The sequence below is a fragment of the Mirounga leonina genome, unplaced genomic scaffold, assembly GCF_011800145.1.
Source record: "Mirounga leonina isolate KUSES-001 unplaced genomic scaffold, KU_Mleo_1.0 Mir_115, whole genome shotgun sequence".
NCBI classification, from domain to species: domain Eukaryota; kingdom Metazoa; phylum Chordata; class Mammalia; order Carnivora; family Phocidae; genus Mirounga; species Mirounga leonina.
The window spans coordinates 96348894-96374257 of NW_023270268.1; the positions used below are offsets into that span (position 1 = coordinate 96348894).

At 38.7% G+C, this 25364-nt stretch overlaps 1 protein-coding gene across 14 annotated transcripts in view; it reads left to right on the forward strand.

Annotated features, from left to right (window-relative positions):
• Positions 1 to 25364, forward strand: part of ZBTB20 (zinc finger and BTB domain containing 20) — an 804401-nt gene that overhangs the window by 648416 nt on the left and 130621 nt on the right. The window contains exon 1 of one of the 14 annotated variants that reach the window (XM_035000133.1): positions 14492 to 14911. The exons of the other annotated variants lie outside the window; for them this stretch is intronic. The gene's annotated coding sequence lies outside the window, so the exon portion shown is untranslated. Of the gene's footprint in view, positions 1 to 14491; positions 14912 to 25364 lie in introns of those variants that run through there. 14 annotated transcript variants of the gene reach the window in all.

Below are 25364 nucleotides of genomic sequence, written 5' to 3' on the forward strand. Positions count from 1 at the left end.
GTCTGTGGCCAGCCAAAACTTGGCATGCTAGAACTCAGCCCAGGGAAACATTGTGTTCTACAGATTTAAAAACCAAAATCTGTTAAGAACAGAAATGTTGGGCTTGGGTTGATTTCTCATGAATCAGAACCAGAGCATAGACAAATACCACCTCCTCTTTACAAAAGGAAGTAGTGCAGGTGGATGTTAATGGGAAATGTAAGTTCAGATGGAAAACGAAGGGAAATTAACATTAGATGTCATAATACAGAGCACTGGGTTAAAGTTTTATGTAATTAAAGCATGTTTCCTTGAGAGGTTTGAAACATTTTAGAAGCTTCTAGTTAATGGGAAGCAATATTTACCTATCTTCCAAGATTTGCGTATTGAGGTTCAGTTTCTCCACATCGCATCCCTTGTTACTGGAAAAACTTGAAGCAAAACTTTATTTGCTTAACTCCCTATATACTCCCTATATAGAAATGTTTTCCAAACACCATGTTTCCCTTTCTTTAATTTGAAGGTTATAAACCAGTGACCTGTGAGCTGCATCTAGCTAGCCTGTAGCTTTGTTGGGGGGTGGGGTGGGGTAAGGGCATCAAGTATCTTAAAAATAATTTGAGAGTTTGAGCCAACCTTTTAAAGATCAATAGATCTTACCAAAAAAAAAAAAAAAAACAGCTTTTTTTAACTTGTCCTGATAATTTGGAGATCTGGCAGTATTATTTGCATTCTTACATGGCACCAATTATCTGTACCTGGCAGATAATCTCTGCAAACAAGCCATGTCCTTTCCAGTTTGACAAAGTCCCTATCACCCCATATTTTATGCCATACCCACTTCACTCATTTACTCTATCACTCTGGCTCCTAGAAGCATTTGACTTTTCTTTCTTTGCTTATGGTGGATGTATTAAGCAAGTCCCTTCCTCTCTTTGCTTGTAGTATTAAGATTTAAAGCTTCCAAAAATTTCTTCCCAGTAAATAATAGCATTGCAAATCCTATGCACAATGGTAAAAAAACAAAGCATTATTGAAAATGATAAAAATTCAGAATGTAACCAAAATGTCCAAAATTAGGGATTGTTTAAATATAGGTTGCTATATCTGTAGAATGGAATACTATGCAGGACTTAAAAATATGTCTTAAAAGAATGCAGGTTACAAAACAATGTATACAGCAAGAATCCTATTTTTTTTTTAAGATTTTATTTATTTATTTGACAGAGAGAGAGACAGCGAGAGAGGGAACACAAGCAGGGGGAGTGGGATAGAGAAAAGCAGGCTTCCTGTGGAGCAAGGAGCCTGATGCGGGGCTCTATCCCAGGACCCTGGGATCATGACCTGAGCCGAAGGCAGACGCTTAATGACTGAGCCACCCAGGTGCCCCAAGATTCCTATTTTATAGGAAAAAATTTTGCATGTAAGAAAAAAGTTAAAGTGATGTCTTGGGGCATTATTAGAAAAATATATACATATGCAAATTTTATGCAAATAAGCTAGTAAATAAGCCCCAAGGGTAGCTTTTATAGATTCCCTTCCCCAAGGCTTCCTTATTCCATTTTGACCCAACAGTTGGAACATATAGGGAACTATTTTTCAATTTTCTTTTAAAGCGATTTTTTTTTGCTTTTATATTTTAGAGGATACAATCAAGAATAAGATTTCCATAGTTGTTTCAAATACTTGAAAAATATTCCTACTTGACCACATACTAGACTATCATCATGGCAAGCAAGAGAACCAATTCCTGTGTTGGCCTGGAGTGGATTTGTTCTTCTATAGCACCTTTTGCTAATACCAAAAGTTATTCAAAAATGAAAAAAAAATCTTGGCACAGAAAAATTACACATAAATATGCACTTAATAACATGAACATAAACACTCTTAGGGGGCCGAAACTGAAACTCATCATCACAAAGGCATCAATTTTGTCCCATTCGACCACCCATAGGAAGGAAAGCTCACAGGTAAAAGCCATCTACGCATTTATGGAAATTCTTCTGATGCCAGCACTTAGCACAATGCCTGGCAAATAAAAAAGGCTCCAAAAGTATTTGTTGAATAAAATATGAATAAATTTGCACTCCCACCAAGGAATAATTGACCCACACGTCAAAAACTCAGTCACCTTTTAAATAAAACTTGAGCAAAAAAATTCGGGCTTTACTCATAAAACTTCCAGATATAGTTTGAGTTAATAATGCCATAACCTTTTTTTTTCCAGAAAAGGGAAATGTTCGTTTATGTGTGGTTGAGTACACGTATGAGTTTGGGGAAAAAATATAAAGGAATCAGAGGTGGTCCATTCAAGGATGGGTACAGTGATGTAGACTCCAGCTCTTAAATATACCTCTTCCTCCTGGCAGTGCTAGCTTTACTGTTTCTGTTTTGGATGTTTGTCCATCTATCTCCACTTCTGTAGAGCGTTCTTTACCTTTGGGCTCCACTGCATCTGTTTTCATAATTCTCCTATTCACATGAATGATCCTTCTTGGTCCTTTACCCATTCTCCCTTCGTGTGCCCACAAAATGTAAGTTTGCCCTTCTTTCCTCCCTGACTGCATTTTTGAAGTCTGTGGGCAGTTTCATTGAGCCCATACAGCTGCAAGCAGACCTTCGTATCACCTCCCTAAGGATTTGAGTATCTAGTTCTAATCTGTCAATTCCAGTACTACGAAGATGGGTTTCCAGCTGCCACTGGATATTTCCACTGGATGTGCCACCCACAGCGATCTCAAACTCCTGCTGCTATCCTTTGAGTATTCTAGAAGTAATCAAATCAACCCCAAATATACCTTGTGCTTTCCTCTCCCCATGCTTTTATTCTGTGTCCCTTGCCTAAAACCTCTCTTTCCAAATTCTAACTGTTGGAATTTTCCCCATATTCCAAAGTCCATCTCAAACACTGCCTTCTTCAGGTAACTTTCTTCAGTGTCCGTCATCCAATGATATTCCTCAAGCCACTAAACCTACAGATTTCTGTTGGCAACCTTTTATGGTATTTGCCTTATTTTGTTTTGTATTTTAGTTATGTGGTGTTTATTTTCTTCCAGATTCTAAATATTAGGTTTATGGCTTCTTATTTATCTTTGTAGCTATTTTCTAGAGCTTAGATCCTAGCAGAGTCCTTTGCTCATAGCAGGTCCTCATTAAATATTAAATTGGTTTTATGTAATAAATGAAATTGTGTTTATGTATTAATGGCTGTACACGTGTTATAATTTGAAAGACCCAGAAAGTTCACCCACCCAATGTCTCCCCTACTTTCTGAGCCATAATATCTTGCTTTAGGGACTTTCTCTTCTACAAATGGGGATTTTCCACTAAGTTGTGTCTTTTTGATCCCTAGCAATAAATTATTGACTAGTTAATACTTGAGCTCCCCTACCTTCTAAGATTTACTCATTATCACCTAAGAGGTGATAGATAGAATAGACCAGATGTCAGGTATGTTCTCAAGGAGGTAACAAATAAGTAAAGGTCCGTGAGAGACGTAGGGTAATGGAAAGTACCCTGGACTGTGCCACTTACTAGTTGTATGCCTTAGTTTTCTCATCTGTAAAACTAGACAATAATAATGATTTCTACCTTATGGAGATGTTCCAAGAACTAATAGAACTAAATACTAAATAGCAAAGTACTTAGAATAATATTTGGCACACTGTAAGTGCTAGTAAGTATTGGCTTTAAGTATTCATATATATGGTATATACATAGCATATATGATCATATGTATAGTAAGTATGTATAATTATACTTAATGGATAATACATATACAGATATATTTAACAAATATTATAATTGTTTCAATTGTTATTTCATCCCATGTACCCAATGGCAGATGCCAGAGAAACTCCTGAGTAGCAGAGACCTTAAGTATCTGGGAATGGAACATTTAAAAGAAAAGAGAACAGGAACGCCTGGGTGGCTCAGCTGATTAAGCGTCTGCCTTTGGCTCAGGTCATGATCCCAGGGTTCTGGGATCGAGTCCCACATTGGGCTCCTTGCTCAGCGGGAGCCTGCTTCTCGCTCTGCTGCTCCCCCTGCTTGTGCTCTCTCTCTCTCTCTCTCACTCTGACAAATAAATAAGATCTTTAAAAAAAAAAAGAAAAAGAAAAGAGAACAGGCTTTGTCAGACAGATGAGGGTTTGACACACAGCTCTGCCGCCTCTAAACTGTGCACGTTGAGGAAGTTACTTAACCTCTGTGAGCCTCGGATTTTTCATCTACAAAATCTGAACACCTATCTTTTACATTTACTGTGAGGATTAAGCGAGCTTTTGTTCTCCATAATCATTTTGAAATTTAACCTCATTCTTTTGGTGATTCCTATCCTTTTTCTGAACTTCACATGTATTTCCTTGACAAATCAGATTGCAGACTTTGTGCTTTGGACCAAGCTTAGAAGAAATGGGTAGCATTGCTTTGGGAAAACGGTGGCAGTACCAGCTAATAATTTCAAATTATTAATAATTTAATGCAGTAGTGAAGTGTTAAAATATGTACCAATTAATATGCACCAAGCCTAATAGAGAACAAATACTTACCAAATTGTGGCTAAATCCTTAACCTAGAACAAATTTAGCAGTCCGACCAGGTTTGTTTGTTTTTTGTTTTTTGTTTTTAATGAAATATGTTCTACCTATGGAAATAATTAACTGTACTAATGCACAGGTTTTACAGTTGGTCATTTTTTTAAAGTACAAGAATTTAGATTTTCACTGAAAAACAGAAAGTCCCTTCCACGCAGTCCTGCTTGAAAGGAGTGTGGGGGTTGGAGGTGGGGTGGGGAGAAGGAAGAACAAAGGAGAAAAAAAGCGGTCATGAAACTACCTATAAACACCTGGATATTTGGATCTGAAAGAAAAAGAACCTTGTAATGTACCTTCTCACAGTTAGTCCTGTTCTTGTAGTGCTGTGATGTGGCACTTAATGCTCTAGGGGACCTAGAGCAAGTGTTACAAATGCAACCAAAAGTCTCATGAAAATGAGCCTCTTAACAGTGTGTAAGCTGGTCTGCAATGGCCTCAGGAAATCCCCCCAGCTATTCACGTCCTTTTATCCACTACATTCTCTGACTCAAAGGGAAACCTCGCTTCACCTCCTTGACCAGAATTGAGCAGACATTGATTTGGTTACCTGGTGTTTTATTTATTCCTTTATTAGTCTTCATCATTTGTATTCCACTAAAACAAAAGAATATATCTTTTCTTTGCATTAATTTAAGTTTAAGGATGTGCAAATCTGTGTTTGTGGGAGTGCATATTTATGTTTGTGTAAGTTTATGGGTAGCTTGCTTTAATTTAAAATATTTTCCATCAAAGCTGTGGTACTTAGAGCCTCACCATCACCATCATTGTACCGAATGACTCTCCTTGACATATTAGCTGAATTCCTAAAGCCGTTGCACGGAAAGTGAGCTCTTTAAAAGAGAATCATGTTTTTCTATTCGCTTACATAATTAGTCAGGTCAGGTATCACATGGGAAAAATAAGTGGCCCAATGCATAATTAAAAAAAAAAATAAGAATCACAACTTTTACCTCAGTGATAATGATGCATTTATCTATGGGCATCTTATGTGTCTTAATTGCCCCCAGGAAAAGCCAATGAGAAGTGAACCCAATTAAACAAGAGATATGTTGGAAGCAAATGCTATGTATAAACCACTGGTACTGGAAGCAATGGGAAATTCTGAGAAGTAAAAGTCAGGGTTTATCCTCAGGCAGCCTATCGTCTAGTTAAGGATACATGACAGAAAAAAGTGGAATTGCACAGAACAACAACTGAAGACTTAAATAACAGTTCAAGCTCACATGTGTTTTTTGCAGTTATATTAATAATTTATATTAAAATATACCACACAGTTGATTTCTGTTCCATTAGAAGGACTCACTGATTGGGTAGCATCTATCCGTATAGCCACCAAAATAGCGACAGTCCATGAGATCTTCATCTGAACTTGAGTCACAGATTTGTTTAAACAGTTAGGACAATTTGGAAATTCAAATTTGCGTTGTGGCAGAGTACATGTCCCTGTCCTTTGAAATGTTGAATGCCTTGGTAGCTTTATAACAAATTTTCCTTCAGGAATGCTCATTGAATTACAAGATAATTTCTAAGTAGATGTTTGATGTTAAAGAAACCAAGGAATGGCCTTTGAAGAGATTTTTCACTACCCCATACCAGCTTTGGATGCCATGCTTTCTTCAATTTTATAATGCTAAATTTGTTCTTACTCAGGGAATATGCTCAAAGTACAGTTGGCCAGAATACACCCATAATAAATTCTGCAGCAGTTTCTATTTAATGTATAAGTGATCATAATCAACCCAGAGATCATACAGGGACTTAAAGGAAATAACGTTATTAGTTACCACTTTAGTCATAACCTGACAAAGAGATTCATGTAAGTTCAGAGGAAAACCATGGAGGTATGCACGACTTAAGTGTCTAAAAGTATGCAAACGACCATGCCCAACATATCTGTACCTACCTTTACTCTTCTGCTACAGTGTAAATAATAATAACATCAGTAATGCCAAGCAAACAGGATCCTTAGTTTACAAAGCATTCTAGATACATCATCCCTTGTGATCCTCAGTGTGTGATCTCAACTTGTGAGACTGGCAAGGCACATATTATCCACATTTTACAAACGGAAAATCTATTAAGTTTAAAAGGGCAGGTGACTTCCTTAAGGACACAGAGCTCTTAAAAGGCGCAGCTGCTTCTGATGCTCACATTTTGACTGGCTCAGAGGACACAGCAACCCAGAGTCTTTGCCTCACCACAACTGTCCTGCAAGGTACACAGGAGTTGCCAAAGTGTGACCTGTAGACTTAAATCTTCAGAAGGTGGAAGAGCCCTCGAGCCAAAAGGCATACCTGCTGTGGTTTCAAACAAGAAAGAAAAAGGATGGTTAGCTGTCTTTTATAAAGTGTTTCTCCCCCCCCTCCCCCCCACTTATACAGAATCCTTGGTAAATTCTGAGAATTTCCATACTTACTGATTGGATAAAATCCTAATGATTTTCTATGAAAATCATGGTTGTGTCTGATCTAGTTGTATCAGAGTTTTTTCCAGCCCCCTACGAGCTTAGGATTTGATATCTTTAAAAAGTTTCTTTTTTTTTAAGATTTTATTTTTATTTATTCGAGAGAGAGTGAAAGAACACAAGCAGGGGAGCGGCAGAGGGAGAGGGAAAAGCAGGCTCTCCACTGAGCAGGGAGCCTGACCGGGTCTCTATCCCAGAAGCCCAGGATCATAACCTGAGCAGAAGGCAGACACTTAACTGACTGAGCCACCCAGGTGCCCCTAAACAAGTTTCAATTCTGATCTAGATAGGCCTTCCCACCTGTCAAGATTTATGTCTTTTCTGTTGAGAACTTTGTGAATAAAATCAGTTGTCTTTGAGCTGGCTTCCTGGAGCATCTTACATATTTAAAAATATGGTATGGAAATAATGAAGATCTTGGGCCACTTTACTAAAACTGAATGTCACTGGGAATTGATAAAGTGTGGTTCTGAATCCCAGAAGCCACAAGCCTTCATTGGCAATATAGAATTCAGAGCTGTCACTAAATTTTGCTACCTGATGAATAGAAAGGTGGAGTTCCAAATCAAGAAATTGAGCACTTAGTTCCAGAAACTAATAACGTCAGTGGCTCTTCCATTCAATACCTCATCCTTTACAAGTCTACAGACTTCCAGCCTTCATTTTGGCTTGCAGAATGAGACCTGGCATCTTGAGCTTCTTGAATTTTTACTCTTACTACTTCAGAGCCCCAGCTAATGTAAAAATGCAAGGCAACATCCCAAACACCTTGGTCTCAGAACACTCACTATCCAAATTAATGTTTCTTCCATAATGATGGTCCTGCACTTACAACATGTTTTCATATTCATGATCTTATTAAGTGTTACATTAGCCTTATGCATGGACAGGGGGCTATTATTATTATTATTATTATTATTATTATTATCATCAACATCATCATTCCCACTTTGTAGATGAGGAGATAGGCTGAGAACATGATCTGTGGTCACATTGCTGGTGACAGAGCCACCGTTATACCCAGGTGAGCAGGTGACCTCACTCATAGCACATGTTTTTTACCAGGCTTGCCAAGGCTCATAGATTTGCCCCATGACAGTGGTTCTTAGCCAGGCTTTAAAATTACCTAAAGGGATCTTTAAAACATAGTCACTGACATATCCACCTCTGAGTGTCTGATTCACCCAAGAATTTATTTTTCCAACAATTTTCTAGGCAATGCTATGTTGCCAAGGAGTACTGTTAGGAGCCATGTTCTACAGATTGTATGCAGTAACTGAATGGCAATGATACATTAAGGCAAGATAGTCTTATAAGAAGGAAGTTTATTTTGCATGATGCTGCCTCATGCCTCATTCTTTTCTCCATTTCTGACTGCCACTGGGAAAGAGCTGAACAAATGGCGGGAGAGGGGCTGGTAAAAGGGCACCTCACTGTACAGAATGAGTTTAAATCTTCTGACACTTAAGAATTAGACAGCAAAACCCTTCAGTTTGCTTCTAACTAGAACCTACTATTGTAGATTGACTTGAAGGTATGATTGCCAATCCAGCAGTGAAGAGCCACTATAAGACTGGACATGGGCAAATGTGATTAGATGGATCTGTAGACAACTGATCCATTAATCAATAATCTTTAGATGGATTTCTCCATGTCATCCTAGAAGGATGTTCCTAGAGAGAGAGAGAGAGACCCATTCTTGACCTATCCTAGTCAATATTTTTCTGAAGACTGGTGAGAAGTCCTTATATCACAGGCTCAGTTTGAATCAACAAGGTAATACATCTGCTAAATATATATAATATAAATACATATATATGCTAAATATATATATTAAAATATATATTATATATAAAATATATGGTATATATAATATATGTAAATATATATTAAAATAAAAGAAGCTTGCCTTTTCTAGCTTCTGGAGGCCATCTGTACTCCTCGGCTCATGACCCCTTCCACAAGTAACTCCAACTTCTTGTCTCTGTCATCATATCTCCTACAACTAGCTCTCATCCTCCTGCCCCTCTCTTATATGAACCCCTTTGATTACATTTAGAGCCTACCTAGATAGTACAGGATAATCTCCCCATCTTAGTATCCTTAATTTAACCACATCTGCAAAACCCCTTTGCCATATAAGGTAACATTCATAGTTTCTGGGGGTTAGGACATGGGTAGTTTTTTGTGGGGTCATTATTCAGCCTACCATAGTCCCTTTGTCATGTGTTTCTCACACTACATTAAGAATATGGTACTTCTTTCTCGGCATGAGTATTTAAGAGGTTCTTTAACAAAGAAGAGGACGTGACACCAGGAAACAGAAGAACTGCGTTCCAGTACTAGTTTTGCTTCCACCAAGTTGTGTGACCTTAAGCTTGTCTGACAAAATGTCTCTGGAGAATGTTTCAGCTCTTCTCGGTAAACTGACAGAACCAGAGAATCTCCTAAATACTTCCTATGTCTAAGAGTCTGTGCTTCCTTAAATCTATCCACCTGTTTCTAGATGATATTTCAATTTAAAGGCAAGAACTTGCTTACCATCTCTAATATTAGGAATAAATCTTGTTCACTTTTCTTTTGAATTCAAAATTCACTTAAATTTTGAATTTAGAATGTGCAGTCTGAGGACTTCTTGCTGTAAAAATCGTGGCGAGGTTAGAAAAATCACCAATACAAGTGATTTTGCTATTTAATTCTTAAATAACCTATCCAATAGTATTGCTTTAGTTGAAGCATCAAATCACCAGTCTCGTACATATTGGACACGTGAAGCGCAGAAAGAATACATTGTAATTGCACATGAAGAACTAAGAACAGTCGTTGCTGCCAGCTCTCCTGAGATACCGTCTACCACCATGGGCAGGTGCGACCCTGGGCAGTAACGTTACACAAGCCAAGCAGGGTGTAAAGACCTTGTCCCAGAGAGCTCAGTCTCAGGGCATGAGTGACAAACTAGAGGACAATCACTGAGTGATTGCTGTCATTACAGGGGTCAAAGAGGTGGCAAAGGCCCGGGGTTTTATTCCTTTTTTTTTTCAATTTGTCTTCTTCTCAGATAAGGGCATGGAACGTGACCACTGATTCTCAAAAGGAAATAGGGCTAGTTTGATACAAATCTCTCCACAGCATTAGAGTTTTCCCACAAACACCAATTTTAAATGATGATTCACTGAGGGCCACAAAGAATAATTTGGAGGAAGTTTATAGGAAGGAAAGCTTTGAGAGCTGAACCAGAAAAGGTGCTTGAAAGTAAATCAAATTGTGGCATACATTGAATTATGGCATTTATTATTATGTGCAGAGTATGCATGGAATTTTGAACTAAAAGCCAAAGAAGCAAAGGTCTAGAAACTCTCATGCATAGTAAATAAATTAACCCTTTATTCTCTCAACTTTCTACACTCCCTATATTTGGTGACTTGTTCATACAAATGAACACTGAAAAGGACTAATAAGCCGTGCTCTACCACGGATACATTCAACTATTTGTGCACATGATTCAAATACATGCCTGCAGGAGATTTTCTTCAGTCTCATGTAGACACAGTCGGTGTTTCAAAGAGCAAGAATTCTTTGGGAAAAGAAGAAGGGTTCTGTGTGTTTATAACCGTCAAACTTTCCTAAGCTTATTAAGTTAGGATCCTTTGTCCTTTCCTCCTATAATTTGAAGATTATTCTAGTAATATGTTTGGCAAAGAAAAAACCTGCCAAATAAGTCAGGGTCTAATAACTGTATTAATGACATTCTAAAACCCATGAGTTCAGTATACTATACCATTCAGAACCTAGTGTTACTTTCTACTTTAAAAGATAAGTTTTCATTGCTATTTTTTTTTTTATGCTAGAAACTATATAGTATAGGGAAATCGGCTTATCATGAGCAGGTCATCAGCTCTTGAAATATCTGCCCACGAGAAAAAAAAATATATGATTGGAATCCTGTCACCAAGGAAATGGTTTAAAAATCTGTTTATTTCAAACATTAGCTTCAACTAGTTATCTTTATTTTGCAATGACTTCAATTCTTTTGCCCATTCATTTATTACATGGCCACTATACAGTAATCATTTAGAAAAAAAAGAACACCCTATATTACTATGCAAACCTTAAATATAACTATATGTTTTTGTGTCTTCACATGCTTTTTTAAAGAGCACATTTGTGACAGGAAATGAAGAATGGCATAGTCGGGGAAAAATTAAAGAGACACGATGTAATTATCCGAACTGGAATTAAGCCAATTAATAACCCGTGTGCTAACACTACCCTCAAAGTGCTGAAAATGCCGTCAGATATTTAAATGCCCTGGGTGGTCATAGGCAGCAATCTTCGCCTCATCCATTTTCAACACCACACAGGGACATGGCTCACCCTGGCTTCTGAGGAAGGGCTGCCACCTGAAGTGAGCTGCCGAATAGATACAGGTACAGATTGGATAATCCGAGCACAAGATTCTCTCCAGTGATTGTGCACAGATTTCCACTTACTTTTTAATGAAATCAACACACTGGTGTTCTATGCACTTGCTCATTTATTCAACACATAGTTACTGAGTAAGACCTACCGTGTGCCCCCCCCCAACCCCAGCATCATGGCTGAGGGTATGGGCTTCAGAGTCAGATTGCCTGGATTTCCTCCCCAGTTCCACCCTTACTAGCTGTGAGCTCTTGAACACGTGACCTAACCCTTGTATTCCTCGGTTTCCTTTTCTATGAAATGAGGCTACATTGTGCCTAATTCTTCGGGTTGCTGTGACACTAAAGTAGGACACAAATGTAAAGTACTTAGCAGAGTGCTTAGCACAAATCAAGTACTTGGTAATATGTTGGTTATTATTATGAGCTGGGAAATATACCGACATCTGGGTAGGAAGAGATCAAACAGTCCTCAGATGATCTTTGAAGTTTAAATTCTAGAACTTTTGGATTCTAAACTTGATAATCTCTCCTGCCAACCTTTTCTAATAGAAATCTGTGTATTAGATCCTTGCTATGCTGTGAGTATTCCTGTCCTGAACCTACATGCTTTGAATATAACCCACTCAGCACATCCAGAGTATGCAGTTTTATTTATTTACCCTCATTTTATGCCTGCCTCAATAGTAATTACCATGTAATACCATCCATGGACTTTATATATGTGAGCTCATGTCATGCTCAAGAAAACCTTATGGGATTAATATTACCACCTTTTACGCATAGGGAAACTGAGGCTCTGAGCGTGGCCATGACTTCTGCGATGTTACAAAGATCTGTTTCACTCCAAAGCTCATTCCCATTTTCACCCTGTTCACCCAGCACGAATTTACTGAGCACCTCACTGCTCTGCTCTGGGCTCTTGCCTATCAGGTGATTTGAGACGTGCAGGAGGACCCACCAATGTCAAAAGCAGTGGTCCCTCCTCCCCCTAAATTGATGGACTGTGGACTATGTGTTTCAGACAGGTCACAGCAGCCATTGTTAAAGCAGTTGATGTGCAAATAAGCTAAATGACTCTGGCTATGGGGCCTCTCAGCTTACTTGCCCTCCGGTGGGCTCAGGTGCCTGACATTTCTTGCAGTTTTCTTGTTCCACCCTGAGTAGCAACATCGTCACTGAAGTGTGACTGAGGAGTTTTCGCTTTTATATACACCATGATTCTTGTTTTAGGACAAGAGACTTAATCTCTCCAGTAACATCTGATGGCACTGTTCTCTTCATAAGCACCTCTTTCCCCCCTTTAAAAAAAAAATGTACCTTCAATTATCTGTTGTCAAGAGGGAGAGCCTTACTTACTGAATCTGATCATATGTGTCCTCCCCCCCAAAAAGATACCATCGACTATGTGGGCAGATAATGCCATTTCCCCAAATTTCCTATTTTAGAAGCTCATTTCAATCGAAATATACAGGAAAAGTTGCCCACAGCTAATCTTGCAGGTAACAAATCTCATCAGTGATTTAAAGGGCATTGTAGGCTGTAAGCCTCAATCTCTTTCACCCACAGTGTGCCTATATTTTAAAAATGAGTTGTAGGAAAGAACGACATCTTCCTACATGGTGACATATAGCAGATGATATACACAGAGAACTGCAGACTCTGGGAGAGGTCTTTGTAGATGGATCCACTGGCCTTCTTTAGCTGGGAATGTGGCAGGACCAGGCTATGTGTTGCTAAGACGGGGCCTCTACAATGCTATATTTTTCTGCTTTGCTCTGAGACTGAAGTAAGACTTAAATCCCTATCCCTAGAATTCAAAATGGACAAGAAAATATTTCCATGTAGCTATTTAGACATTTTAGAAACTGGAGGTTCGTGCACTGACTACAGAGATGGAGGACTCTTGTTATTCTGGAGACAAGGTTGATAGCCATACCTGTTGGGCCAGGGTCTGTGCAGAAACCTGGAGGTTAGCTGGTACGATAGAAAGAGCACCAGCCTGGTGGCCCGCTCGGGCCCTGGGTTCCAGTGTCGACCTTGCTACTGCCTTTGTGATTTATTAGCCTGAGTCTCTGGGCCTCAGTTTCCTCGTCTGCTAAATGAGGTCACTGGGGAGATTGATCTCCGTGGCTCTTTCCGGCTCTGGTATTCTCTGGGTCTGTGAATCGCCTTCGATGTCTGCCATAGTCTGCCTTGCCAGCTCTGTTTGTCACAAAGATTAATCCATTTTAACTGTACCTTAGAGTGCTCCCGGGAGAGAGGATGGATGGATTGTTTTGCACCTATTATTGCATCAGAACTTTTGCCTTTTTAGACGAGATCGTGCCGTGCCTAAAATCTGTCTGCCTGTCTGCCCACTGACTTTGTCTGTGCTGATCTCTTGCCACGGTGCCTCTTCCAGCATCCATCTCCCTCCAAGATCTAGACTCGGCATCTGACTGTACCTGTCTTGTTCTCTGCAGCATCTGTCTGCTACACTCCTAGACCGTCGTTAATAAACTTTCACACATTACACGCAGACCCTAATATGTTGGCACCTGCACATAAATATCGACCGTTCATAAAACTAGGGGGGGAAACTCCATTTTTTTAAAGACCTCTATCTAGTGCCATTTGCATTTGCACTTTTTGTTTAGTTGTAAGTTTTAATAGTTCCCCCTTTGAGGATTTGTCAGTACGAGCCGTATTGCTTATCAGAACACACCAACAGTCTTTTTGTAATATTCGCTTTTCCCCTTTGGTTCAGCCGAGCCTGCTGACAGATCATTCAAATTCAATTGTTTTATGTCTAAGCCGAACAGCTAATTAAAGTAGGGATGATTAACCTGACTGGCAGTGTCGCTCTCCCTCGCGCTCTCTCTCCCTCTCCCTTTCTCTCTCTCCCTCCCTCCTGTTCCAATCAGTCTTTTTCTCACACTCTCTCTCTCTCCTTCCGTGTCTCTCTCTCTCTCTCTCTCTCTCTTCCTCTCTCTCTCTCCCCCCCCTCCCTCTCTCCCCCCTCTCTCTTCCTCTCTCGGTCTCTCTCTCCCTCCTTCGGTTGGTCTCTCTCTCTCTCTCTCTCTGTCTCTTGCTCTACTGTTTTTTTTTTCCTCTCTCTCTCTCCTAAACGTGGTCTGCTTGCTGATGGCAGAATGGCACTCGGAGATTTGTGCATTGTGTCTGGTTTCCTACGGGCAGGCTGACCCAGTGCCTCCAGGGACTTATCAATAGACCACTCAGAAGAGACACAGACAGGAGAGAGGAGGAGGGGTGGGGGGAGAGAGAGAGAATCAATATCAAGAATAGAAGGAGCTCCGAAGCCATTTTTTTTTTAAAGAAGTATCGGGACTTGGGAGAGGGTGACAAAGAAGGTTTTTCAAAGAGGCAGTGGAGGAGGTTCTAATAAATTTGGAAGGAAACAGTTCCCTGTCTTGGGAAAAGGAGAACTCCTGACTGATTAGCATTCACACCAGGTATGAGATGTTCGCTACCCCTTATCACTGTGTCGCAACCGAGATGGAAAAGCCTTTTTTTTTTTTTTTTTTTAGGAGACTGAGGGAGCATGTATTTCGCTGTGTTTGTTGTTGGGGGGTAAGGGGGGTGGCGTGAGATCTGTGGGCATTTGTGTATGGGAGCAGAAAGAATGGAAGCAGTACAACGGGGGGTGGGAAAGAGTATGGAGTATGTTACTGTCTTCCCTGTCTTTGTGCACCCCTGGGGGGTTACCCAAGTTCATTTCTAGCAGGTGGATTTGGACGGGAGTTACTTAACGCTTGACCGCCAGTTTTGAAAAAAAAGAAAAAGAAAAAAAACGTTGCTTCCTATGTCTATTAAAGGAAGCTCCAATTTCTCTCTCTCTCTCTCTCTTCCCTTCTCTCTCTCTCCCCCCTCCCTCTCTCTCTCTCTCTCTCTCCCTCTGCCCCCCCATCTCTCTTCCCCTCTCTCCCTCTCCCTCTCTCTTCTTTTTTTCCTCTTCTAACCAGACAGCGGGAGGGTTCCTGGCTCCCAGCCAGCCCAAAAGCCTCTAAGTGTTTTGCACTTGTTTCAGGGAGTAGCTGCCCGGGGATTTTTCAGCATTTTCACTAGAGAACAAAGAGTTCTTTACAAAGGGAAGGGGGGGGGGGGGAAGTGAGCTTAATGTCTGATATATGTTTTTCTATTTTTATTAGTTTTTCGCCTAAAAAGAAAGAGACAGGAACAGAACATTCACTCTATAAAGACACAAAGACATTCAAAAGAAATCCAGTTATCTTTTCTCCCCATCAGCCCAATATATATACATAAAAAATAAAAAGGAAAAAGACTAATGAAGTTGGATATGTTGCTCTTTTCTCCTCTTTTAATCTTTCTAAATCCAACTGTTCTTATGCTCACTCTATGCTATTTTTTTTTTTTTTTACTCACAATAAAAGTTGCTCAGGATGCATCTTCTCTTATCATCTCTTTACCCCTTCTGGGTCCCCAAAATCCTGTGGAGGAGAGAATGAGAGTACACCAAATAATCAATGTAGTGGCGAGAACATCTTCTACTTTTGCCACTTGGGTAAAAAGTTAATTAAAGAATTTGGGCTCCCCAAATACCAATGGGGTGCATTAGTTCATCCAGCCTCACAAGTTCTTGCATCCATCTGTTTAAAAGGTACCGCCTGTGTCACTTGTCAGTTATTAAGAAAAGGTACTAAAGGAGCAGATACTTGTATTTTATTTTTGTTTCCATCTAATTACGTAAATGACAAAAACCCCCAGAGAGATTACTTGCCCCATCCATGATACACTAGTTCAAGCGAAATGTAGTCTAGACAGAGATTTTTCTATGATTCTGATTGCCATGTAGCTTTGTGTTCTCCACTTGATTTTTTGCCTCTGCTTGTATATTTTTACCATGAATTTGTGTTTGTAGCAAACATTCCAGAATGCTTATCATTTTCAAATTAATGCTCCGACAAAAAGAAAAAGAAATCAGCGTGTGAACTGTATGTGCAAAATGTACTAAACAATTCCATCGTTTATAAATGGATTTATATCTTTATTCTAATATTCTTGAATTATAAACTCAAGAAAATGTTTTCTTTCTAAAAGTTCTCCCCCTAATGCATTTGTATCTTGACTGTCATTTGGAAATCTTCCTAAGATACATAATAAACATAAAACTGAATGAGGGGAAAAATGCAAAAGCACCAGAAAAATGCTTAAATATATATTATGTACAGTACCAAAGTACAGATAACTGTTTTACTAAGTGAAAATGAGCTACAACAGTTGTTTCAAGATTCAGAAACTCTTTTCTTTCTTTTCTTTTTTTCCATTCACTGAAAATATACTCTATTCCTCTCCCTGGGGAGAAAAACTGTAGGGAAAATATAGATATATACATTTTTCCATATTTTTAGAATGCATTTATGTAACTGCTTCTTAAGAGTGTAACACATATCAGGGCAGAGTGTGATGTCTACTAGTCAGTAAACCCTTCTGGCTGGGAGGTGTGAGTGCCTTATGTTTGAAGTAACTTGATAACAAGGAGTCTTTTCGGGAAACCTTACTGTGTATGTGTTGCCTCAGTAATGACCCTCAGAGAAAAAAACAAGAGCTAGGTGGCCACTTGAACTCACTGAAAGACATTAGATTTAGGGGAACTTTTGACAAATCCAAAATTTTTTAGGGTAGCTCCCTTCTTATAGTTGTGTGTTTTCTTCAGGAAAATTCTTGTATTGCTTCCAGACTTTTCTGTCTTTTTGTACAGATTTTTAATGCTTCCAATAGTGCTTCAGGAGAAAAGGATCTTTAAAAAGAAAGTAATCAAAATAAGAAAAAAGAAGCTTGGCCTTTAAAAAGTTTTATATTGAAGGCAAGAGCATCCCCCCTTTGGCTTGTTTCTGATTTTTTTCCCCTGAACTCTTTTGTTGCTGTGGGCTGCTGTGCTTACATTTTTGGTTTTTGTTTTGTTTTGGGTTTTTTTGCTTTTTTTTTTTTTTTTTTTGCTCTCTTTTTTTATGGGACCAAGGGGGTCTATGGAAGGGGCAGAAGGGGTATGGTAAGAGGCTGTTACTGAAAGCTGCACTAGCCCCTCTTGATCCCAACTCAGGCAGCTCCTATCAGCTAGTTGTGCCGCCAAGAGTACAGTGAAAGGTAATAGCTGTCATTCTGGGATTCTTCGTGGATCTGACCTGAGAGTAACACATTCACAGTCGAGGAGAAAAGGGAAAAAAAATAGAGGAGGAGGAAAGAAAAGCTCTTTGAGCTGGAATACACTGGCCCTTTCTTCCTGTAGGCAATCCGCTCCAGTTCTTGGCGACGTGTCCTGCACTATCAGATATCATATGACTTTTTATTTAGATTCCTTTTCGGAGAATGGCCTGTTAGGACTCTGTTTGTTTTCTTTTATTTAATTTCCTTCTCCCCTCACCCGCTACTTTTGTGTATCTGCGTGTGTGAGAGAGAGTGTGTGTGTGCACGCGCATGCATATGTGTGTGCATTTTTATCTTTGTTTTTGTTCTGTTGATCTGATGCTTTATTTAAGGACAAAGCTTTAATTATTTCAGTATACTGGTTTAATCATTTGCCAAAAAGAAACCTCATTCTAGGCTTTTTGGGGGGTCCATTTTTAAACACGTCCATTAACACAGGAGGCTAGAGATCCTAAATGCCTGCTGGTCGGCCCTTGGCCCACTCCCTCACCTTCACTTAACCCTCCCTTCATCAGTATGCACGGCAGTGTGAGTTAGGAAACACCTGTGCTGAGTTCAGAGGGAAATAAAAGTAGAAGCAACTTCTTCAAATCTGCACTCCTAGTTTCACTTTAATAAACTTTTTTTTAATCGTTGGCTTTTTTTTTTTTTTTTTTTTTTTTTTGGCACCCTCTGTTGAGTTTGAAAGCATCAGAGATCCTGAACGATGTTTCTGTGGAGCTTTTGTGAGGTCAGCTGAGCACCCCTGGAAAGTAGAGCAAGGGCTGAAAGTCATTCAGAGACTTCAGAATTAAGTGGGAGATTTCAGTAAGATCTGTGAGATCTGTGGGCTGTGCAGGGTTTGGTGATAGATGGTGAAATGGAATACCTGGGGATCCTCAAGGATGAGAAAGAGAGAAATTGCCAGGCAGGGGTAACACAGGCATTCCTGCTGCATTAAGTACTTTGAGAATCATAGTTAATCAAATTTTTATTTTGCGTAACTTGCTGTTTAGCCAATTGATATGTGATTGCCTTCCCTCCATGCTTCCTATATAAAACAGAGGAATTAAAATAACATTATTACAGGATTTCTCCTAAATTTTTGATGTATTTCTTTTTCAGTTTTGGAGAGTTCAGATTTTAGTGAGCAAAAGAAAAACATAACTTCTCTAGGTGTGTAAATGGTTAGTTGCCTATACATTATTCTCATCATGGTATACCCTATCTATACATGACATGATATATCCTGTTTGTATCAGGATTTTTTTTTTATACAGTAACAAGCTAGACTGCTCTGAACGTTTAGATAACTATTACATTCTTTAAACCCATAGTTCTTAGTTCCTTGTTACTTTCTCTAAAATGATTTTTCACAGACCTTAAATTTCTAATGCTTATCTCAGCCAGAGGTGAGTTCTGTTGAAACTTGGAGGGAAATTTATTCCACCCCTTTAAGAGTACCCAAAAGGGAAGGGAGAACTATTTTTCGTTCAACAAAAAATTTTAGAAGCCTTTTTTTCCCCCAGCGGAAAACTCCAAAACAGCTTTGTCTCAGAACGTTAAACTTGGCATGGATAAGAAATGTGAGTTTTGCTTTGTTTGAGGAAATTTGTTTTTGAAACAACAATGTTATAAATATTTTTAAATTGCCTGCTGAGCATGCGCTGTCTCTGACTTTATTCATAGTTTTAAACACACACCAAAGTGCAGTCTTCTGAATGGCCACAGGTAAGGCTGTTGATTTGTATGATCTTTCTCAGAGCTACCTTCAGTGAGCCTACTCAGTTTTCCAGAAGGGAAAAGGGTGAGAGCTGAGTTTAGACCTGGACTCCCTCCTAAAAATCATAGAGCCAAAGTAGATTCCCCCAATAAGGCTTGCACAGTATACTTAGGGTAAGTACTATTCAACTTTCCTTTCTTATAGGAGTCGCTTGCCTTAACTTTTCGGCTTAATAGTAGCAAAGTAAATTAGGAAAAAAAATTAACTCAATGAGGTATTTGGCTGAAGTAGGAAATTTGCAGATTTTTAAGGGCATCTATTGTGCATAAATTTGGGGATACGAGAATTTGCCAGTGAAATGATAGCAGCTCTGTGCCTGCAGAGCAAAGATGTGCTAGTCTGAACATGCCTGATCTCATCTGGAATCGAAAGCTAAATCTAGGTGGGCCTGTAATAATACCAGAAAAGGAACACATGTATCTTTTGTGCAACCTTTTTTTTTTTTTTTTTTTTTTTTTTAAGCCTGGCTTCCAAAGGGAATGACAAAGAAGTAGGTTCTCCTCTTGCCTAATAAGCAGTCATATTTTGCTTCTGGAGATATGTGTTTCCAGTTGTTTGGGGCTGTTTTGTTTTGTTTTGTTGTTGCCACTGCTGTTGAAGTATATTCTTTCCTGTCAGTGATTGTTAACACTTTACATTTTTCAGAAGGGCTTTATCTCCATAAACTCCGTTTGATGTTTCTTCACTTGGTTACCTTTCTCAAGTCTGCGATGACCCTCCCAGGCTTTGCAATTCTGATCGATTCTTGCCAGAATATATTTATTCATTAGCTGTTTGTTATAGTTAAGATGGAGGTAATCTCGTTTTTCAGGCCTTTATAACTAGCCAAACAGATTTCATTTTGAGGTGAAATTTCTCATACTTGTTCTTGACTCAGAACTGAACTTGTCTTGGAAAGGCTTAAAAAAAAAAATGCAATTAGCCGTTTTGGTTTTTTTTTTCTTTTGAGAACTAAATATTTTAATAAATGCGGAGGGATTATTTTACAAAATATATACTAATATGCAATGTTTTTCCAATTTGTCTTTCTTTTCATGCTTTAAAACAGAACCTGAAAATTAAATGTATAAAAAAAGAGAAAAAAACATGCCAGGTTAATGCTGATATTTTAAATGCCCAATTTAAAATAATTCAAAGTTTTGATTTCTATGCAGCATATCACCTTTCAATGTCAGTCAGTAATACTTTGTGCAGATATACATGTATATACGCACATGTACACACACAGAGACGCAACTCCACTTTACATTTTTATATTAATTTTATTTTTACATAAAAGAGGATCAGCATTAATGCAAACTTTTATTAATTTATTATATTCTATTTTTTTATAATTTAAAAATCCAGTTAACTGCTGCCTCCCTCTGATTATTTAATATGTGTATATACTTATTAATGTCTATTTGTATTCTAAATAGGGTATCTTAATTTATAGAGTGTCTTTATAAGTCTTTCACACTTGAATTTTATGCAGCTATATTAACATTCGGGTTTATTCAGATGCAGTTTGCTTTGTTCCATATCTGTTACTGTGTTAAAAAGTTTTTCACTTTCCCAATCCAGAAAGACTATGGCCATTTTTCCCTGTATATGATTTCTGTGTATCTTCAGTATTCTGAAGAAGAAACTTTCTAACCTTGTGATGTCCTGGAAAGCCTTCAAACAAGTGGGAGAAGTAATCTTTACATTGCTATGCCCCAAAACTCCTACAGTGTTTGGCCTCCCTGTACCACCCCTCACCACCTGAAAAAAACAACAATAATAAACATGATACGATAATTTTTCTGATCACAGAACCAGGAAATACCAAAGAAAATTGTGGCATATGTAGGCAAATGCCAAGAGCTCCTCTAGTAAGATCAGCTGTTTTTGTACTTTTTTTTTTCTCTCCTGAATTTTGTTTGTGACTTTTTTGGCTTGCTGAAGCATATCCCCATAATCTTACGAAGCCACAGCAAATTCCCAATGCCACAACGACACTGTGCAGCTGGGGAGAGCCCAGAAGACCTGATCCTGGGTGGCTGCAGACTTCCCCAGCAATGACGCAAGGCAGGAGGAGTAAGTAGGCTATACTTCTCTTTGCTTTTTACCTGGGCTGCTCAGCTGACCAGGTAGAGCTATTTTCTTTCTATTGCTTTCCCCTTAGCCATCTAGGGCTTTTCCTTCAGTAACCAATGGCTTCCTGCCTCTTTCCAAGGATGGTTTATATAGCAAAGCATCCCATTTTTCTTTTATTCTGAAACATAGAAAGCTTCGGAGATTGGGAAGGGTGAAGGAAAGGGGCTCAGAATATCTGGGAAATACTCAAAATGGCCTCAGACACAAAGCAGTTTGGGGGCTGTAACTTTTTCATTCTCTCCAGAGCGTCTAAGAGGTTGAAAGTAGTGAATGGGATAACTGTAGGGTGCAAACTATGATCTAACTGATGCAGTAGATGGAGCTCTTCCCCCTAAGTCTGTATTTAAATTAACGTCCCACTCTAGTTTGTGGGGCTCTCTGTTTCAAGGTGTGTCATTACTATACATGTAAAATCAAGGGCCCAGAGAGCTGGAGAAGAGATTTCCTGGCACTTTTCAAAAGAGATGAAGCATTTGTTCTGAAACACAAAACATAGTGCAGGCGAGAAGTAAGACTGGGATGGGAAATGAAGTTACGCATCTAAATTTCTCCTGATGTTTGTTGATAGTCCTAAGAGTGAAGTTAAATCCTAACACTTATTATATAAGTGATTATTACTTTAAATGCAGAAAAATGTATGGAACATGTAGGATTTGGGCTGTGCTCGTCACAGATCTTCCAGGCTATCTGAACTGTGCAGATCTCCTCTCATTTAATTCTGCAAAGGAATCTTAACACTGTAATGCAATTGTTTCATCCAATTAGTCTAGAGAACCTGGCTGAAATGTTACAAATTCTGAATTGTGACAGCGCAGAGGAGGGCAAAGCAGCTGTGTTAGTAAGGTGCCTTTATGGAAGCCAAAATATTTTCAGCAATAACTGAAAATAGATCTCCAGTATCTGTTTTAATATGGAAAGAACTACTTGTTTATTTCTTTCTAAATTAACTGAAATGAATAATTGCCATAAAATCCGTGTCAGTGTTGTTATTCTCAACACCAATAGAGTAAGTTCGATCGTGTCCCTCCCTGCTTCCAGGAGGGAAAATATATGTATTCTGTACGTAGTAAATTATCTTCCTTAGTGAATGTCTGCTCACAGATTGGAGATATTACTGCATATCTCTCGTTAAATCTTGATAAGATCATTTGGCCAAAGTAGAACTCGGCTTGGCTTTAGTACCCAAAGAAATAGCATTTTTAAGGGACTTGGATTTCCTTTGCATACCACGTGTCTGAGTCCGATACGGTCCAGGAAAATAGAGAGGATGAGACAAAATTATTCCTAAGCAGCCGCCGTAGGCCAAACACTGAAACAGTGCCAACCTGGACCAATCAGGCCGGCTTCTCAGAAGATACACGCTTTTGTCGAACACTTACATGAAGAGAAAGAGGGAGGAAGCCCTTGAAATTGCATTCGTATGAATGATTCCTCACTAATTTCAATAAAGTCCATGGTAATAAATTCATGATTTTTATTCTTTTGTAAAGTAAGAAAATGGGAGCTTTCTTGTCCAGCTGAGGATCTCTAAAGGTTGTCCTCTGACATCTTTTGAACAAAACTATCCTTTTGAATTTAAGCAAGTGAAAAACTTCTCACAGAGAGCGAAGAGTAAAATTGATGGAAACTCAAAATCAATTCCAAACCCATTTCTGGCATGATGAGAATAACATTTGTGCTGTGTTTAAAGCAGTTTAAAACAAGAAAGTGATAAAATGATCAATATACTTAAAGCCAAAAATAACCAGGAGAGAACGATCTGTAATCCATTCCCATTCCTAAAACCCTCACTTTTGATCGAACATGAAAATAAACGAATGTATCTTTTATAACGTGGCATTGTCAACCTTATAATATAAAGCAATGATGAAATGCCAAGCTATCAAGTCTATTAGGCTATGTTTTCAGAGTTTAGCCAAATTCCTAGATTTAAACTATTGTGGATTTATTTATTTGTGCATAACCTGACCCCTGACCGTAGAAAGAGCAAAGTTGAGGAATATATAGAATGTCACAGCAAACCACATTGCTACTTTACAGTCTATGTACTCTATTTATTTAAAAAAAAAAAAAAAGTTTAAGCCACAGCAAAAAAGAATATTTTCAGCTCTATCTGAAAATTGGTGAATTAGTCAGTGTGGAACAGGCTAGAGATTTCTTTAAAAATACCTGACTCTCGACGAGTTTATTAAATTCAACACACACATAAATACAAATCATGCATATTTTATGCTTATTGCTTTAATAGACTGAAAGACTAACTTCACACTAATAAATTTTGGACCTGTGGATTCAAAGTGAAATGCCACTGTCCGGGTTTACAAAAACCTCTCTAAATGTAAGACTTTGCCCCAGTGAATGATTTTCTACCAATTTTCCAGAGTCATTTGACTGGCTAGTTATATATTGATCAGATAAAATAAATTGTCCTTCTGGATGAAGAAGCCCTAGCTGAAAAAATTAAAATGACAACAAATTGCATAAGCACATTTAATCCCGTTGACCTAGGGTGCAGTAAAAATGATGATAATTCTAAATGAGCACTGTGACGAATGTCACTACAAAGAAGCATGTATGATTACATCAGTAAGGGTGAACTCAACGGGCAAGGTTAGGAGGGTGAGACACAGGAGCTGTGACAGAGTGAGGGACTAGTGATTAAAGTTATTGGGGATGTTTCCAGCCTGTGGCTGGCTGGAAAATTAACGTCCCCCCAAAAAAACAGTCGGTCAGTTTTATAAGTAGATAGGAAGGCAATACTTTTTCCGATAGGATATAATTAACTGAAGAATTCACCTTTGCTGAGAATTTTAACAACCTCCTAAAGCTTTGGCCATCCAATGTGATACTAGTTGTAAAGAGCTGTTGTACACATCTGCTTAAAGATTCCTGTAAGTGTAATTGTTATAGCAACTTGTTATGCTATTGTTTGAAGTTGAAAAGCTCTGCTTTAAGTGTCGACAAAGCAAATGTCAGCATCATAGAATCATAATCATTGCATCTTAGAGCTTGAAGGAGTCTTAGATATCTCAATGTGGGTGAGTGGGTTAGCAAACTCTCTAGAAAAAAATACTGAATACCTGGTTGCAGCACCCTGTAGAATTTGAGAAAATATGTATTTTTATGTATTACAATGCCTTATATTTGGAAAACAATTTAAAAGGAAAGCTTGAGAAAATAGAAAAAGGAAAGCTCCACAAATTCATCTTCACTAATGGTGCTGTACAATGTATTCTGTGAACCAGGGGGTCTAACTAGAGAAGAGTGAAAAAAAATTCAGAAAAGCATAAGGTTTTATTTTCATCAAAAGGGATGGGGGGGTGGTTTAACAGATTAAGAAATGCTATCTGGGCTGAAACCATTTACTTTGCTGACAAGAAAATTTAAACAGAGAAGTGACAAAAGTTTCTGGAGATGCGAAAGGTACATTGTATTAGAACCCAGGCTTTCTAGCTACCGCTCCTACACCACATCCTGACCCCTAAAACAATTTTTATAAAAATAAAAAGTAGATGATATTCCAGAAGTAATTGAGGAAAAGGACAAAGGAACCAAGCTTTTCAGGTTCCTACTGCTATACCAATAATCTTAACTTTAATTGGGCAGAGGCAAATACGAGTGCTAAGGACCAGGCATTCTGGGGAATAAAAGAAAATGTACCCAGATCTTGCACTCCTTGGACACCCTCTGCTGTTAACACTGCTCCCCTCACACTCATATCTCCTCCTGGGTAACTCAGGGTAACTTTGTGTTTCATTTTTCTTCTTCCGTCTGCCTCCACCAAAAGAGAGAGAGAGGAGGAAAAGAAAGAAAGAGAGAGAGAAAGAAGGAAAGAAGGAAGGAAGGAAGGAAGGAAGGAA